This window comes from Gopherus flavomarginatus, chromosome 8, assembly GCF_025201925.1.
Source record: "Gopherus flavomarginatus isolate rGopFla2 chromosome 8, rGopFla2.mat.asm, whole genome shotgun sequence".
Lineage (NCBI taxonomy): Eukaryota > Metazoa > Chordata > Testudines > Testudinidae > Gopherus > Gopherus flavomarginatus.
Window position 1 is genome coordinate 30,606,615 of NC_066624.1, and position 14,179 is coordinate 30,620,793.

Sequence of the window (14,179 nt, forward strand, 5' to 3'; positions counted from 1 at the left end):
GGTTCTATTCCTCAACAGAAAAGTCTTTCCTTTCAAGCTTTTGCAAGCATCATAGCAGATTTTACTAAAGCTTTTTATATACTGGACTTTTGTTGTTCAGGGGTGTGAAAAAAGAACCCCCCAAATGACAAAAGTTTTACTGACAAAAAGCACCGGTGTGAATGGCACTTTGTCGGCGGGAGAGCTTTCCTGTCGACAAAGCTACCACCGATCGTTGGGGGTGGAATTTTTTTGTTGTCGGGAAGAGCAGCTACAGTGCTCTCCTTTTTGCGGCACAGCTGTGTCACTAAAAGGTGCATTGTGTAGGTGCAAGGTCTGATTCTGGTCTCACTGAAAAGAATCTCAAAACTTACATAACTTCAATAATGCTGGATCAAGCATGTTTAATTAGGGCGTTAGTGCCAATATCATTGAGGGGCTTTGTCATTGTTTCAGTTACTGTATGAGCCTGTATTTCCAACATGCTCTCAAGCATATTGCAATATTCTTCAGGGGAGCGATGGCGTTTGTTTTAAATATACATACAAATACAATATTAATCAAAATTAAACTAAATTAGCTTGATATTCAAAAGATGTTGTCCGGATGTTTTGGTTTATTAAAAATAATTGATCCCTGCTGTTTTTTCTACTGATTCTTTTTTTTTAAAAAAAATTTTAATAATATTTTTTAGGTTCATCTGTTTAAAAAGAAATCTGAAATGACCAAAACATTACTGATGTAGTTAAAAGGTAACTATGAACCAGGTTTTTTCAGTTTCCATATCAAAATCTGGGGAGCATGGAAATGTTCAGGTCCCTCCCAAAACTTATCTTCTCTTACCTTCAGACTTTCCCTCCTCTGACTCTTCACCTACTCCAGGCTTACCTTCAAATCCAGTTTTTCTCCTTACCTCTGACATATTCAGAGGGGTGTGTGTGTGCATATATGTCTATTTATGTATACATGTTTGTATATAAAATACACTATCACCACTTTATCTACCCAAATATCTTAGCTGGCTTTAATATGAAAAAAAAAGGGTGGATTGAAAGACAAGATTAAACAACTATAATCCGTGTAAAATGATTAACAAAAAACATTTGCCAATTTCTGTTAATTAATTGGGATTTTCCCCTTCCCCAGAGGTGAAAGTAAGCAGGTACGGGCCGGTACGGAGGACCAGTAAGAAAAGGAGACTGGCTGAGGGAGGGAGAAGCCTGTCCCCTGCATAAGAATAGTTTAAACTCAGCTGTTCCCTGAGTGGTTCAGCCCTCGGGGTTAGGAGTGGTTTCTGGCATCCTTGTTAATTTCACTCAGAGTAGCTGGGTGGAGGGAGGAGGGTGTGTTTGACCATGGCATGGGCAGTCCTTGTCTACCCCCGGAATGAGGGGATCTCTCCAATACTAATGTACACAACAAATACAAGCATTTGGATGCACAGCTTATATCCAGAGCTAATAAAAGCAGGTAGAAGGGGAAAACTCACTGTCACATTGGTTTCTCGTCTCCTCCCTCCTCCTCCTCCAGTCAGGCTGCACACAAGACTCTGCATTCCCCCGCCCCCCCCCCCCAGCAGGGGTTCTCCTCTAGGCTCTTGCTTGCAGTAGAGAGACTGGCTGAGATGCCTGCTGCTGCTGCCTGCATAAGCACAGTTTAAAGTCAGCTGTTCCCTGCGCAGTTCAACCCCTAGAGTTAGAAGGTGTTTCTGGCATCTTTGTTAATTTCACTCCCTGTTGTTGGAGGGAGAGGGTGTGTGTGACCATGGCAAAGGCAGTTCTTTTCTGCCCCCGGCTTGAGGGGATCTCCTATACACAAAAAACACAATCAAAATCAGGAACCATTTCCAAGTTCAAATCTATCCCATTCCCTCCCCAGCAGAGGATCATGGTTGTGATGTCCAAACTGCTTGCATATCCTCTTTGAAATTTTACTGAACTGCGCAGGGAACAGCTGAGTTTAAACTGTTCTTATGCAAGAGGCAGGCTTCTCCCTCAGCCAGTCTCCCTGCTGCAAGCTAGAGGGAAGCCCCTGCAGCTGATGCTCAATGCCAGGCAGGGAGAAAGCACAGAGCCTAGTGTCAGCAGCCTGGCTGGAGGAGGAGGGAAGACACGGAGAAAAATGTGACAGTGAGTTTTCACTTTTTCAGGCTTATTCCAATAGTAAAGTTTTATTACAGACAGTACTGGTAGTAGTAATAGTAGCTTTATTTTCTCTATCTATGTCATGCAATGGGAGGGATCCATGAAGTATGTAGGAGAGGTGGGTTGCTTGCAATTGGACCACATGGGTAAGAAATGTAAATTACTTTCACCCCTGCCCAAACCCCAGGGCTCCCAGCCACCTCTGCAGCTGGTAGCTCCGGGGGTGATTTAAAGGGCCCGGCTCCTAGTTTCAGCTGAATCCCTGAGCCCTTTAAATCCGGATTTAAAAGCCCTGGGATTTAAAGGCCCCACCTCTTCTGACAAAGGCCACGCCTCTTCCGGTTGAGGCTCCTCCCCCTCCGCAGGACTCTGGAATACCGGCAAGTCCATTAAGTTACTTTCACCCCTGCCCTTCCCCCACACAGTGAGCCACATTCCCTGAATCTGCCCTGACATTTGAGCCAAATTTTCAAAACAGTCTCCCAAATTGCACCAGTAAAGTTTGAATGTACACCTGGCTGCATTCACAAACATATGAGAGGAATTACCCAGTTAAAGATCTGAACTGGATGAATGGCTAATTTGAGAAAGCTTATGCAGTGAAGTATAAAGAAATTATTTTCAAAACCTCATTCATATCAAAGTATTTCTTAATAATGAGCAATATTTGAGTTCTCTATACAGAAATCAGAATCTCAATTTTATTTTAAAAATTCTTTAAATATGTGTCTGAAATTCCTCTGGGAATCAATGTTTCTTGGAAGCCAAAGACAAACTTTTCTAAGCTGATTCCTAAATTGTGCCTACAACACTAACATGCACAAAAACCCCTATATGTTAAAATGCAGTTCATTTTTACAAAGAGTTTAATATTCTTCATTTGACAAGATTTTCTCAAGGTGACAATTTCTAATGAAATAGCATTAGTTAATTTTCCATATTTCTAATGTCTTATTCTCTTAAAAAATATTTACAGAGACACCCATTGATAGCAAAAGGAATCACTACATTAGACTCCCCTCCCCCTTCGTTTTTCTCTCTCACACTGTATTTGTATAGAAGTCACCAGATCAAAACACATTAAAGTATTTCACTTCTGATATGCTTATCTTTCCGAGTTGTATAATTTTTTATTTCATTTACCAGTCATCTGATAAACTTAAAAGAAGCCACATATCTTATTTTTGGTCACAGTAAGTCACAGTATTGTGTTGTCTTCCTAGGTGTCATCATAATAGACAACACCTTGTAAACTAGACATTTAGAAACCATTACGTTGCCGTTTTTTCAGTAGAGTATTTCTGAGGCTTATCACATGTTGACTAAAGATTTAAAGCTCTTTCTTACACTCCAGTCTCATGTTTAAAAGAGAAGAGAGAAAAACATGAAAAGATTAACATCTCCACGGTGCCTTCAGCAGATGACATTTCCTTAAAACAGATATGTTAGTGCACCCCCTCTTAAACCAGAAGCCTTAATTTACTGTTTCCTTTCATCTGTTGAAATAATTACTTTCTCTTTTTTTTTTTTTTTGCCTTCGATAGTTTGTTCTGGTCATTAACATTTCTGTAAAATGAAGTTTGAAAGGTGCTTTTAATGCTCAGATAGACTACAGAGCACATTTGGCTGTTAAAATCAACCTACTTAAGGCAGAACTAATGTTTAACACTCTCAGCTATTTGAAGTAGTTCACTGCCCCATTTAATGGTGCTGCCAAGGGCAATGAGCACATTACTTGCTATTATATTTTGGGGTAGGGGTTGTTATTTCAGTAATAAAGACAATATATGATATTTCTGAAAACATTGGTTTAAATTTTAAACATAGCATTTTCCCACTAACAAGCTGTAAACTATAATTTCTTGGGGAATGGCAGACAAGAGACACACAACCTTGTTCCTAGCTGCAATTGCACATTGCAGTCTTTGAGCCGAATGATTTTTCATGTGAGTTCTCTTGAGAAAGACATAATCAATCAAAATTCAGTAAAACCCTAATGTAATGCAACTTGGTCTCCTATAACCAGAACTTCAGTTCACACATTGTAGCGCATCAAGACAATTTGTCTTCCATTCCGAATAGAGTTTCCCCATAGCTAGGATAACTTTAAGACGTTCTACTGGAATCTTCTTTGTGTGTTTTTGAACACATGTAATATATTTGTAAACAGATTATTCATGGGAAAGTTAGTGCATACAACGTCCATGAAAGAAAATGAAACCAGTTTTTTTGCCCAGGGAAGTCAATGGAAACCTCTGCACTAATTGTCAGTGGGAACTGTGCATGTACACTGAATGCGGAATTTGACCCCAACTAACTGAGTGGATGTAGGATATCCATTATTTCTGTTTCTATCTCTGGTCCTGACTGCCTAGCAGCATATCTGCTATTTCTTGTCTGATGAAGAATAGCTGAGAAAGGATTAAAGATAAACTAATATGTGTTTTCTGCTATATTTGGAAAAGTGAGCTGAACTGTTCTCTTAGCTGTTCTGGTGCAAATTCACTGAGTTCCATGTAGCTGAATAGATGTAATTGAGAAGATAATTTGGCTCATTGTTTTTATATAACTTTTAACAAATGTAGCTGGGGAAAAAAGGCAATTGTTCATACAAAGTGAGTAATAAACATCCAATTTATATCAATTATGCATTTTAGGGGAAAGAATTTGAAGTAGAACTTGAGTTTTATACAATATAAATTTTTGGTACTTGCAAGCAAAAATTTGCACTTTTTAAAAAGCAAAATAAATATTGATTCACTGGATAGACCAGCAACAACATGAGAAATAACAAGTGACATTTCCTGCTCCAAAGTACCTCATTGTAATGGACCATGTTATTTTAGACTGTGAGTATAAATTAATTTGTTTCTACAAGTATCCTGTAACAGTTCTTGAGACACAGTCATGCACATAACATTATTAGTAATTATAGCAGTTTGCCATTTTCATCTGTTCTATGCTTATTTCTTTTTTGACTGATAATCCATGTACTTCAAACTAATGAGGGTTTTTCATACTGCCACTTAATAGAGATTATCAGTTCTTCTTCGAGTGATTGCTCACATCCATTCCAGTTAGGTGTGTGCGCCGCGCGTGCACATTCGTCGGAAAACTTTTACCCTAGCAACTCAGTGGGCCGGCAGGTCGCCCCCTAGAGTGGCGCCATCATGGCGCTTGATATATACCCCTGCCGGCCCGCCCGCTCCTCAGTTCCTTCTTACCGCCCGTGTCGGTCGTTGGAACAGTGGAGCGCGGCTTAGCTGACCTCCACTTCCCTAGCTACTCGTAGTTCTCGTATATAGTTATGCAGTTATAATCCTTTTATATATATATTTGTATAGTTATACGTTTTTTCTTTGCTAACATAGTTAGTTTAGTAATTGTTAGCGGGGTTCAGGAAGTAGCCCCTTCCATGAACCCGGTGCCGGAGCCCACGCACGGCTCACCGGGTTTTAAAATGGGCTCGGCCTGCCAGAAGCCAATGCCGAAGGGAGATCCACACGACTCCTGTTTGAAGTGCCTCAGGGAATCACACTTGACAGCTAAGTGCCCCATTTGCAAGGCTTTTAAGCCGAGAACAAAAAGGAGCGGGACTTTCACTTACCCCTCCACCTTTGGCGCCGAGCGATGATCAAGCGGCTGGCAGAAGCGCCTCCTCGGCACCGGACCCCGCCGGTACTGCCAAGGCCTTTCGGCACCGGCCGTCGCCAGCACCGAAGTCGACTCGGCACCGCTCCCTTCCTCCGAGGTCGAGAGAGCCTACAATTCCTGCTGGTGCCTGACGGCTCCCCAGCACGCGCCGTGGTTGAGCCCCCTGCTCCTGCTGCTTCCGTGCCACCTGCATTGCAGCCAGAGAGCTCGTCTAAGTGGGATTGCCCGGCACCGACACCTGCAGAGGCACCGATGACATCGGCACCGTCGATTCCACTCCCTCAAGGCCATTGAATCCGGTGCCTGACAGCTCCCCGGCACGCGCCGTGGTAGAGCTTACTGCTCCTGCTGCTTCCATGCCAACTGCACCGCAGCCAGAGAGCTCGTCTAAGTCGGATCACCCGGCACCGACACCTGCTGAGGCACCAACGACGTCGGCACCGTCGATCCCGGTCCCACAAGGGCCATAGAATCCGGTGCCTGACGGCTCCCCGGCACGCGCCGTGGTTGAGCTACTGCTCCTGCTGCTTCCGTGCCAACGGCACTGCGGCCAGAGAGCTCGTCTAAGTCGGATCGCCTGGCACCGACACCTGTTGCGGCACCGACGACGTCGGCACCGTCGGTCCCGGTCCCACAAGGGCCGTAGAATCCGGTGCCTGACGGCTCCCCGGCACGCGCCGTGGTTGAGCTACTGCTCCTGCTGCTTCCGTGCCAACGGCACCGCAGCCAGAGAGCTCGTCTAAGTCGGATTGCCCGGCACCGACACCTCTGAGGCACCGACAACGTCGGCACCGTCGATTCCAGTCCCACAAGGGCCGTAGAATCCGGTGCCTGACGGCTCCCCGGCGCGCGCCGTGGTTGAGCTTATTGCTCCTGCTGCTTCCGTGCCGACGGCACCGCAGCCAGACAGCTCATCTAACTTGGATCGCCCGGCACCGACACCTACCGAAGCTCTGACGACCTCGGTACTGTCGATCCCGGTCCCACGAGGGCCGTCGAATCCGGTGCCTGACAGCTCCCCAGTATGCACTGTGGTTGAGCCTGCTGTTCCCTCCACGCCGGAGACATTACCAACGGCGAGGGATCTCATTGCCATGACAGAGTCGATGCTGCCTGACCCCGGCACCGCCGGTGCGGGTAATACAGTCTCTTCATGTGACCGTCCTCTGTCAGCACAGCAGAGCGGCACCGTTCATGATCACGGTCCCGCAGACACTCCAGATCCTATCGGCACGCCCGACACCACTTGCAGTCCCGGTGCTGTTTTCCTCATCGGTACTGGTCGCACTCGCTGCACCGGTCGGTATCCCGTTCGCCGACCCGCTATTGGCACCGTTCCGACTCCTGGCACCGCGACAGGTACCTTGACTCCTGTAGCCTCTCCCCGAGCCTCGAGATCTCGGTCGACCTCCAGGCACCATTCTGGTTGCGGGTCTGGATCTCGTTCCAGGTACCGGTACGCCTCCCGGTGCCGGTTCCCGGTGCCGAGTTGGGCAAGGTCCGATAGAGTCAGAGACTCTGCCTGTGCCTTCTTTTAGTACCTCCATGGCCATCCGGACACGCATCCGTGTCATCCCACATGCGCAGATCTTATGCTCAGGACCACGATTCTGATACGATGGCCAGCGGGCGCCAGCCCCGAAACCGAAAGAGGCTTGGCGAATGAACCTGTTTGGCCGCCAGGTGTACTCTGCAGAGGCCCTGCAGCTCTGGGTAGCAAAGCAACAAGCCTTGCTTAGCTGCGATAATTATAGCACCTGGGTGAAGGTAGTTTAGTTTATGGAGTTTCTCCCTCAAAACTCCCGCCAAGAGTTCGCTGCCGTCTTGGAGGACGGGGGAAAAAAAAGGTACCCAGAGCGTCCCTCCAGGCCTCGTTGGACGCAGCAGACTCTGCAGCCAGGACTCTGGCCTTTGGTGTCGCTATGAGGTGCATCTCATGGCTTCAGGTTTCAAACCTCCGGCCGGAGCTGCAGTATGCCATTCAGGATTTACCCTTTGTTGGTAAAGGCCTTTCGCGGCAAAGACAGCCCCAGGCTGCCAAGCCTGATGGACAATAGGGTCCTAATGCGCTCTCTCAGCATGCATATGCCAGCGACCAAACGCAGGCCTTTCTGTCCCCAGCCGCCATACTCTGTGCCTAGCCAGAGACAGGACTTGGCAAACGGCGAGGCCAAGGTGGTCGCAGACGAACGTCAGGACCCCTAAAGAGCCAAGGTCAAGGTCCCTCGCAATTACCACTGGGACCAAAGACGAACCTTCCAAGGTGCGCCTGAGGGCGGTGTACCAGTCACAGGCCGGGATCCCAATCCCGCTTTCTCCTGGCGTGGCCCCAGTTAATTTCAGATCGCTGGATCCTGCGCACGGTGGAGCATAGGTACCACCTCTAATTTGTTCCAGCCCTGTCCCCCTTCAGGGACCCCTCTCACTAGCAATTCCTCGTACAAGAGGTGCAGACGCCGATGGACGAAAGGGGCAAGGGGTTTTACTCCCATTATGCCCTAGTCCCCCACTCGAACGCAGGTCTCAGACCTTCCTAGTCCTGCACAGACTCAACCGGTTTAGGATAAGGTTGAAGTTCCGCACGGTATCCCTGGGAACCATTATTCCATCCTTGCCTCCTGAGGGCTACTATGCCGCCCTGGATATGAAGGACGCGTACTTTCGCAACGCCATCTTCCCTCCGCACAGGAGATACCTCCGCTTTCTAGCCAACTGTCAGTACTTCTGGTTTACGGCCATAGTCGCCGCCTACCTTCGCTGATGTCGGATATGCGTTTTTCCGTATCTGGACGATTCGCTTATCCGAGGAGACTCTGAGACACAAACCACTCAGCGCGTGGGCATCGTCACGGTCTTATTCACAGGTCAAGGCCTGATGATTACTATAGAGCAATCCACTCTGGTTCCCACGCAGAGGTTGGACTTCCTAGGGGCTATCCTGGTCTCCTACCTAGCCGGAGCCTGCTTATCACAACTGCGGTTTTAGGCGATGGCAACAATCATCTGAGGTCTGCAGGCTTTCCCTACGACCTCGGCTCGTACTTGTCTCAGTCTCCTGGGTCCATGGTTGCCCGCAAGTTTGTAACCAAACACGCCAAGCTCCGCCTCCGTCCTCTCCAAGTCCGGCTCACCTCGGCGTACCACCCGGACAGGGAGCCAATGGTCATGGTAGTCACCGTTCCCTCGAGCACCTTAGGCTCCCTAGAGTGGTGGCTAACTCCCTCCCTGGTGTGGGCAGGGATGCGGTTTCATCCGCCCCAGCCCTCACTGCCCCTGACGACGGACGCGTCATCTCTCTGCTCAAGTGCTCATGGTCACCTCCGAGCTTAAGGCCTTTGGTCTTCTCGGGAGCTGGCATTCCACATCAATGCCCCAAAAATGAGAGTAGTCTGCCGGGCGTGCCAGGGGTTCCAGCGGCAGCTGCGAGGCCGTTGTATCTCGGTGTTTACAGCCAACACAGCGGCCATGTGCTTCATAAATATCCAGGGAGGGACATGGTCCTCCCCCCTTTTGTCAGGAGGCCATCCATTTCCGGGACTTTTGCATGGCCCACTCGATGGAGCTGGTGACGTCCTTTCTCCCAGGCGTTCGGAACGTCTTGGCGCTTTGACTCAGCAGGTCTTTCCTGTCTTACAAGTGATCACTCTGCCCCATGTGAGGCGTTCTGCTTTCCAGAAGCGGAGATGTTTCCTCACATAGACCTGTTCGCTCACCGCGAGAGCAGAAAATGCCAGATGTTCTGCTCCTTCCAAGGTCTCTCCTCGGGATCGATCTTGGACGCGTTCCTGATGCCGTGGAAAGGCCAACTCCATTATGCCTTCCCACTGTTCCCACTGGTTCATTAGGTCCTGCTCAAACTCCGCAGGGGCAGAGCGCGCATCATCATGATCACTCCAGAGTGGTCCAGGCAGCACTGATATACCACGTTGCTCGGCCTGTCAATAACAGACCCAATTACCCTGCCACCCCACCCAGACCTCATCACTCAGGGCAACGACAGGCTTCGTCACTCGGACCTGCAGCCTCTTCGCCTCACGGTGTGGCTGCTGCGTAACTGAGCCGGGGTGACAGGAAGCCTTCCACCTGGTCAACGTACCGGGCCAGGTAGAAGCGTTTCTTCTACAGCTGCAATACGCTCGATCTTGCTCCTGCTGAGGTCTCGATCCCCTATATTTGGCCTGCCTCTGGCCTTCAGCGGCAGGACCTGGCGGTATCATCGCTGAGGATACACTCAGCAGCCATCTCTACCTTCCAGCCAGGCTAAGGTGGACGTTCCGTGTTCTCACGCTCTATGGGTTCGAGATCCCTCAAGGGCTTGGAGAGCTTGCACCCTCGGGTGCGCCGCCCAGCCCCAACCTGGGACCTCAACCTAGTTTTAACCAGACTTATGTCTCCCTCAGTCGAGCCGTTCACGACTGGCCCTCTGCTATACCTGTATTGGACGACAACTTTCCTCGTAGCTGTTACATCGGCCAGACGGGTCTCCGAGCTCAGAGCTCTTACGGTGGTTCCGCCGTACACTAGGTTTCACAAAGACAAGGTGCAGTTATGACCGCACCCGGCTTTCCTCCCTAAGGTGGTTTCGGCCTTTCATGTTACCCACAGCTCAACGCAATGGGCACAACCATTGCACTCCTTGGACATCTGTGGAGTGCTCGCATTTATATTGCGCTGCCAGAACCATTTCGTAAGGTGCCCCAGCTCTGTCACGGTAGTGGGCCAAAGGGAGGGCTTGCTTGTTTTCCTCTCAGAGGATCTCATCTTGGGTGATGGCGGACTTCTGCACTTGTTATGATTTGGCTCATATTTCCCCAAGCCACATCATCGTACAGTCTACCAGGGCTCAGGCTTCATCTGCCGCCTTGCTGGCTCGTGTTCCTACCCACGAGATCTGTCGCGCAGCTCCATTGGTCCTCGGTCCATACCTTTGCTTCGCAGTATGCCCTGGTTCAACAGTCAAGAGATGCTGTAGCCTCTGGCTCAGCAGTTTTCATTCTGCCACATTTCACTCCGACCCCACCGCCTACGTAAGGCTTGGGATTCACCTAACTGGAATGGATATGAGCAATCACTCGAAGAAGAAAAGACGGTTACTCACCTTTGTAACTGTTGTTCTTCGAGATGTGTTGCTCATATCCATTCCACACCCGCCCTCCTTCCCCACGGTCGGAGTAGCCGGCAAGAAGGAACTGAGGAGCGGGCGGGCCGGCAGGGGTATATATCAAGCGCCATGATGGCGCCACTCTAGGGGGCGACCTGCCGGCCCACTGAGTTGCTAGGGTAAAAGTTTTCTGACGAATGTGCACGCGCGGCGCACACACCTAACTGGAATGGATATGAGCAACACATCTCGAAGAACAACAGTTACAAAGGTGAGTAACCGTCTTTTCCTATTGCCTACATTTCAGAAACAATATAGATTTCATTCATTCATTCATTCATTCATTCATTCATTCATTTATTTATTTATTTAGAGAATGAAATCTAGTTACCTGCACCAGGCATTTTTCACATGAGTAATTCTAGTAGTGTCACTATCTACCCAGGCTGACTTGGGTAAAATGACTTGGATTTGCGGAACTCGGGTTCCAGGACTGAAAGACTGTTGTGTAGATATTTGGGCTCAGGCGGGAATCCGAGCTCTGGGACCCTGTGAGGGTGGAGGGTCCGAGAGCTCAGCTCCAGCCCGAGCCCAAATGTCTACACCACAATTTTTAGCTCCATAGCCCAACCCTGCAAACCTGAGTCAGCTGACCTGGGCCAGCCGTGGCTGTGCCATGAGTCTTTTATATTCATGTAGACATACTCTTAGGTACAACTGACCTAATGAAATCAATGGTACTTTCTCATACAAATAAGGTGAGCACAATTTGTCCCCATGGACTTGATTCTAGTTTAATCATTTATATTATTTGTGTCTTGTAAGGTGCTGAGTGCCTAAAAACCAATCGGTTGCACTTAGAACCCATGCAGCAGATACTTAGCTTGGACCCAAAATGATTTTGATTGCTGCTTCCTTTATTTTTTTTTTTCCACATTAGTTTTTCTGGACAGACTTATTTTTGAAAGGTTTTCTTTGGGCAAAGGGTCAAATACTTATCAGTGCAGATAAATTATAGGAAGAGTTCCTTAATTCTTTTAGCTCCAGACTGAATGATCAATTTACATGGGAAATTGTGTCAGAAATAATACAACATGCATTTTCAGTCAGTGTTTTTTATTAAAGCATATTAATACAAACAAGATAGGTCATGAAATTAAGAACTTTTTGTGTTGTTTGAAAACAACTGTTTGAGAGGTTACATGCTACTTCATTAATCTGAACAGTGAGTGGCCCCTGATTTTTTTTTTTTCACTTTTTGTAACAAATGTTTAAAAACTCATTTACAGGTACTAATCAAGATTGATAAACTTTCTGATGCAGTACTTAACGATTGCTTGGGGACTGAGTGACTACTGATTTGCATGTTTGCACAAGCTTCAGAGCTACTTTTTGTTACACTGAGTTGCAACAACTTTTGTAAAACCATTGGCGCTCAAGAGGCAATGTGGACCACATCAAGACTTTTGCTGATTTCGAATACTACTTTCAGTTTAGAGAAAACAGCCCTCCCTTGTAAATAATCTTCAATTAAAAAGTGACGTTTTGTTGTGTTTGCTTGAGTGAATAAGAGTTGGGGAAGGAAAACTCAGTGGTTTGAGCGTTGGCCTGCATTTGTGAGTTCAGCCCCTGAGGGGGCCACTTGGGAATCTGGGCAAAAATCAGTACGTGGTCCTGCTAATGAAGGCAGGGGACTGGTCTTGATGACCTTTAGGGGTCCCTTCCAGGTCTATGAGCTAGGTATATCTCCATATATTATTACATTAACTGTTTGACATATTTTACACTCTAAATAGTGACACACAGCTGTAGCCCATTCTGTATCATCCAAATGAGTTTGCACAAGAAATAAAAGATTGTCATCTGAGCAATACTCAAGGGAGACAAGAGCAGAAAAAGGCAGTTAAACGTAACAAAAAATAAAAGGTCCTTTCAAGAGAGAAATTTCTGAACAAACACATCAATTTTACAGAGGAAACTGTAAGATGGCATACACATGGATACAGTATGCTACTATTAGGTGGGATTCATTAAGCTTCATTTTCCTGCACTGACATGAACAGATATGTCAGGCATTCACTCGAGTGGTGTGCAGTGTCAAAACGGGAATATAATACTTCTGAAATGAGCAAGTCAGTTTACAAAGGATTGGTTATTAAAACCCATAACAAGTAGTAGTGTTAAAAAAAAACCCTGAAAATTAAATGGATGTTTGCATTTATCCACCAAACAGAAAAATTAATACAGCTTACAAACATCAAACAATATTACTTGAGATAAGATACTCCCCACTTTACCTGGGAAATGTCCCACTAAAGGATCTCTTGCATCAGTGTGCCACAATTTCTGTATTTTTGGATGATGCATGTCTGCATGAGTAGTTATTTTTTTTAAACTATATTTCTCTGTTAATCTTAGAATCCAGGCAAGAACTAATTTTAAACAAGAATGTAAAGGATTCCATTTGGTAAGAAATGTCTCTCGTGTTTTTTTTAACTTCCCTTGAAAAATAATAGCCTATCTTAATGGGAAAATAGTTCATGAAACTTGAAAAAGATTAGCAAAACTCTGACTCCACTAAACTCCCCTATTGTATAGCTGTTTAAAAAGTAACACCAAACCAGTGACGGAAGATATGCGAGCATTTCATCATTATAAATGTGTTTGAACAAAATAGTTAATACTATTCATCCTTCATTTACCTCTCAAGACCAGAGCTCAGGTGTTTGTGTTTTGCATGCGGCAGATGTTGGCATATCATTAACAGAATTTACATGTGGGGCTGAGCTTTACAGCCAAACATTAGCATAAGCATCCCACAGAAAGAAGAGTCTGTTTTTCCTCATGTTGGCTTGCAGTTTGAGGCCTTGGGTATAGCTAATTGGACACAGAGGCTCATATGGGCCTTTAGGGCCTACAGGGAGAGAAAGACAGTAGGGAGTCAGGGCCTACCAGGTAACTAACTTCTGTTCTGAAACTTAACAGATATTGTTTTGATCATCCCCTAGAAATTCAGCTCCCTGCACTCTTTTAATTGTTTAGGCCATCAAATGTTCCAGGAAAAGCCTAGGATCTTCGACCTTAGCTATTAGCATGTAAAATATCGTTTAATTTGTTATTAGTTAAGAGATGTTCCATCTGATACACTTTTTGATGTACAGAGAATCACTCCAATGACACATTAAGATGAAAAGTTGTGGTGTACAGTGTTTACAATGACCCTACCAGGGTGCTGCCAGGAGGAAGTAGGTAGGCTCCTCCTTCCCAATTGCTAAAACCATCCTGACTTTCTGTTTCACCT

General features: G+C 46.6%; 1 protein-coding gene across 4 annotated transcripts in view; it reads left to right on the forward strand.

Moving 5' to 3' along the window:
* Positions 1–14,179, forward strand: part of DACH2 (dachshund family transcription factor 2) — a 544,577-nt gene that overhangs the window by 492,561 nt on the left and 37,837 nt on the right. The gene's annotated exons all lie outside the window — the stretch shown is intronic.